General features: G+C 41.6%; 1 protein-coding gene across 2 annotated transcripts in view; it reads right to left on the minus strand.

The window, feature by feature from the left end:
• Fam155a (family with sequence similarity 155 member A) overlaps positions 1 to 5000 on the minus strand; it is a 544774-nt gene that overhangs the window by 318346 nt on the left and 221428 nt on the right. The window lies entirely within an intron of this gene.

Raw genomic sequence — 5000 nt, forward strand, 5'->3', positions numbered from 1 at the left:
TTTAAGAAACAACAGTGAATTTAATCAGGAATGACAATGTCACATTGGGCAAAAGATAAAGAAAGCCGAACCTATGGGAACCTATAGGAACCTATAGGGAGCCGGTGTCTGTGGAGTGGAGACTGCTTGTTACATCCTTGTGCCTTATTTTGCGTTCATTCTAAGGATGAATGTGTGGCTCTCAGGATGGTAACGTGTTTGTTTTTTACTGTTCCTTAGTTAGCTGATAGTGCCCTGCGACTCCCATGTTGGCACATATTCTCATTACCAGCAGAAGCTGTAAAAAGAGGATTTACAGATAGGCTCAAGGCAAGGGTCTTCTGTCAGAATGAGTTCTAATATTTCCATATCACGGCAAGATTAAAATATCTTGAAACAAAAATCCCACATCTAAAAGTGGCCAGTGTGACTAAGCATTGAGGCACCTCATCTACACTGACTGACTTCTACTCTCTGAAAAGTTCCCTGCCACACCCAGGTTACCCCAAAATGCTTGTCAGGGTTAGCTCATTAAATGCTATCACGTAATCAGAATTAAAACTAAATGAATAAAAACATCATTTAAGCCATTACTTTCCTTCTTTTCTGATGGGAGAACTTAAGGCAAAGAGCAAACTACAGATGTGAGTTTGAAGGAGAACTCAGAGACACTCCTGAAGACAACACTGTTTCCGGACTGAACTCGACAGCACGGTCCTTTCTCTTCCCTCTTAGTCCAAAGCAAATGTCAGTCGCAGCATTTCACCCACCCATCACAGAGCAAATGCCAGACAAGCTGACATATAAGAAGGCGCATAGCAGTTTGGGTCACCGGGAGTTGGATGGATGTAAAAGGACAATCAGTCTGAAGCTGCCGAAGGATGCTCCTCACCTGAAGGCTCCAAGCTGGGTCAGCACCACTCTCTCCCCTTGTTCTGTCCTGGCCCCAGAGCAGAGACCGTAACTCTGTCTAGCCTTGTGTCACCATAGGTAGAAACATAGAAATAAAAACTAAGTCTTAAAAAGTAAAAGCTTTCCCGGGGTGGATTTTCACAGCCTGGCACTTAGACATTTTGAAGACTTTGCTTTTAAGCCAAACACAGCAGGGCATGTACAAGGGGAGACTTCTCGAGAAAACATAAGTGAATGCATATTTTTCAAGGCAAGGCAATCACAGATACATTTGATTTGACACATTTTATCCAAATCAGAGTAATTGGACATTTTACACCTTAACTCCTACAATCCTAAATTTAAACATATACTCTTCAGCATTTTTCCAAGTTTAAATGAAAAAGGAGGAACCTCGATTCTACTCTGAAAAGTCACTGTGGCAGCGAGGGGTCCTCTTCAGTTATCGCCCCAACAGAATGATGGCTTCTTTGAACATCTATTGGTTGTAGTTAGCAGCCTCCATGGGAAATCATTTATTATTGATCGCTGATGAAACTGTTATATAATGTTTCATACCTTTCTACATTCGTGAGAAAAAATACAGTTTTTCTTTATAGCATACACTGAGTACAGAACAACATATAGTTTGATGAGCAATAATTTAGATACATCTCTGTGTGATAACTCTCCACCATTGACCATGTCTGACCATGACTCCACAGTATATGGTAAATGGCTCCAAAGGAAGAATGACTTATTGAAGCAGAGTCTAGGGACATCAGTATGTGTGATGGTTTGTATTTGCTAGGCCTAGGGAGTGGCATTATTAGTAGGTGTGGCCTTGTTGGAGTAGGTGTGTCAAGGTGGGTGTGGGCTTTAATACCCTAGTCTTAGGTGCCTGGAAGTGAGTATTCTGTTAGCAGCCTTCAGATGAAGATGTAGGTTTCTCAGTTCTGCTTGCACCATGGTTGTTTGGATCCCACCTTGATGATAATGGACTAAACTTCTGAACCTGTAAGCCAGCCCCAATTAAATGTTGTCCTTTTTAAGACTTGCCTTGGTCATGGTGTCTGTTTACAGCAGTAAAACCCTAATTAAAACAGTGTGCTAAAGAATACAGAACACAAAAATACAGAAAGAGAAGCCAATCACTGAATAGGGATCATGATGAGGCAAGACAGCCCGGTAGGCCAACTGACACAGGACTAGTAAAGAGAAAGGTGGAGGTCATCAAAAGCCAAGCCCAAGGAGAGCTCCATGTTTGCCTGCTCTCATGCATCCCTCTATTTCCCTCCTCTATTTTCCTTCTCAGCATTCCTATGTGCCCCTGTCTCCTCTGCTTCCATGCTCACTTCTGATAGATTATACCCTAAAAGCAAGCAAAGGTCAGTTGTGATCACCTTCTCTCAAAAACATTTAGATGCAGGTCATTCTTGTAAAAATGGAAGGAAGGTGCATTTTGTTCTCAACATTCATTCATTAGGTATCTATTTATTAGGATTCTCAGAATGATTTTAATAACCAGGAGGCCTGGCTCTCACCTCCATGTGATAAGAACATAAAACATGGACACTAAAAGGATGCGAGGATCCTGAGGGCATACAACAGACAGACAAGGCAGGTAAAGAGGACAGTATATGGTGGCCAGGAAAACCTCTTCAGCAACAGGTGAGCTTAGCTAAGGATCAGAGAAACCAGTGGAACCACTGCAGTGCAGCTAACCCTTCTGACGGGTAGAAGAAAACACAAACACACACTTTCCAAGTCAGGAAGGAGATTGGTACAAAATGAAAAGAGGGGTACACAGCCTCTGTGGCTATGTTCTGGACACAGGGGTGCACATGGGAGATGAAATACTGGATGGCCTTTAGTTTATGCTTTATTTTCATTGCAAAGGAAAAACTCTGGAGTTTAAAGTTAAAGACATAGTCTTACTTGCATGATGGAAGGATCCTATGGTCATCATACAGGAAATTAACTAGAATCCAATGAGAGGCCACCTGGAGGGCATTCTCAGATGTCTAAGTGAGGGAGTTTGGAGTGGCAGGACATGGGAAGCAAAGGTGAAGTGTGTCGGATTTGAGTGGGCACTGTGGGACTCACACATCTCTAGGTATGTCAGAGTTGGAAGATATGGGTCGTGGAGTAAATGTGAGAATCCAACTGTCATAGAGTTCCACTTTGAGACACATGAGATGTAGGAGATGCTGGGCCTATTAAGGAATAAGAGATTTGTATTAGGGATTGTTTCTTGTATTAGCGATTAGTCCGAGATGGGGAGGGAAAGAAGACCCAGCATTTGGAGATGTGTGAAGAGTCAGTCAGAGGCAACAGATGAGATGCCAGTGAACCCTCCTGGTTCGTCTGAGGGTTTCCTCCCTATCATTGCCCAGAACTGAAACATCTCTGCCATAATGGACTTTTTGATGACAGGAAGGTCTACATTTCTAACATGGCAGCCACCAGGCACATGTAACCATTGAGCATGTTCCATGAGACAACCAGAAGACAGACTTAATAAGTTCTGTTCATTCAGTGCTTCTCTGGAGTGATACCAATGCCTGATAGTCTAGAGATAGGCAGAAATTATGGTCAGCTCCATTAATAGAAGCTGGGAAGATTCATCTCCTATCCTCAGTTCAAAAGGACAGAACAACGAGACACCTATGGCCTGATAACTAGCCTGTCATGTGTGGTATGTAATAGGTAACAGGTCTCACATGTCATATGTGGCATGTAGTATGTCTCACAGTGATACCATGTATCACCTGACTCTACTTTTTGGGAACATCAGACTGATTGGACTAGAGGTCTGAGCCTTCCTGACAGGTATGACAGCTGACTGGCAAAGGTGCAGTAACTTGCTCCTTGTACACACTAAGATCACAACAGAGTTGAGGCAGCTTCATAGGCATCCTTATTGTGTCAGGTAGGCTTTATTGAGGCCATGTAATGATAAGATTTAGCCAAACAGAAAAGAAATACCCTTCCCTAGAAACCAATGTAAAATTTTCAGAAGCGTGAATGCACAGATAGTTTTTGTTGGTCTGTCAAATTTCCCATTTTTTCAACAGAGCAGTGGGGTAGAAAGAAGCAAGTATCTGTCTGTCCATATGTCTGTCATTAAGTCATCTGGCACACATTCATTGAACACTACTCTTTCTCGCACTCACTAGTTGGCTTTTGCAGACCTCCAAGCAGACTGATCTATAATTGTAATATTTGAAACACGATCCAAGGAAAATTTTCTACTAGGTTTTAAGAAGGTTTCAGCTTTTACTAGGGAGATAATCAGTGAAGCCCCAAAGTACAGATTGGGACCAAATGTGATGGTAGGCCATGGGAGAGATTAAAACAATGGTGCTGACTTGGTCAATGAAGGCCTGAGCTACAAAGAAACTATCATGCTCTGATAGAGAATAGTATATGTGAAAACAATATGGTCTTGTTTCATCAAGATAGATTAATCTCTTTGTATGTGTGTGCTTCATGTGGAAATTCTAAGTAAGATAGAAAATTCCCAGCCATATGATTACATAAATACACATATATGTTTAATGAGTTCCTTACCAACTCCAGTATTTCTAACTCTTATCACCCATAGGATGTCTTTCCTATCCTGAGATCCCTGGTGGATGGGAAGAAATTTCCAATTCTAATTTCTTAGTGTAACTTTGTCAAATTGAAGAGACCCTCATGTTTTCTCTTTTATCACCCAAATATATATAAGAAAAACCAAACAAATGAGCCATTCAATATATTCTGACCAATCAAATTCTTTTGTCACCCTAGCCTCAGAGGATCACATGACAGACAACATTGGAAGCATCAATGGATGAACAGATAAAGGAAGGTTACCAAGCTCTCTAACTCCACGCTATTCCTCATTCTACTACATCACCATACCTGAGTTATTCTGAGATTTTCCAAATTCTGTTGGTCTATTGGAAGACAGACTTCAGTTTTCCATACTATAAGTAAGTTGTCCTGTAGCTGTGTGTCTGTGTGTGTACATGTTGAGTGAATGTATGTGCACATTGAGTACATGTCTGTCTTAGTCAGGGTTTGCATTCTTGAGCAAACATCATTAGCAAGAAGCAAGTTGTGGGGGAAAGGGGTTATTCAAC

Source organism: Mastomys coucha, unplaced genomic scaffold (assembly GCF_008632895.1).
Source record: "Mastomys coucha isolate ucsf_1 unplaced genomic scaffold, UCSF_Mcou_1 pScaffold22, whole genome shotgun sequence".
Taxonomy (NCBI): Eukaryota; Metazoa; Chordata; class Mammalia; order Rodentia; family Muridae; genus Mastomys; species Mastomys coucha.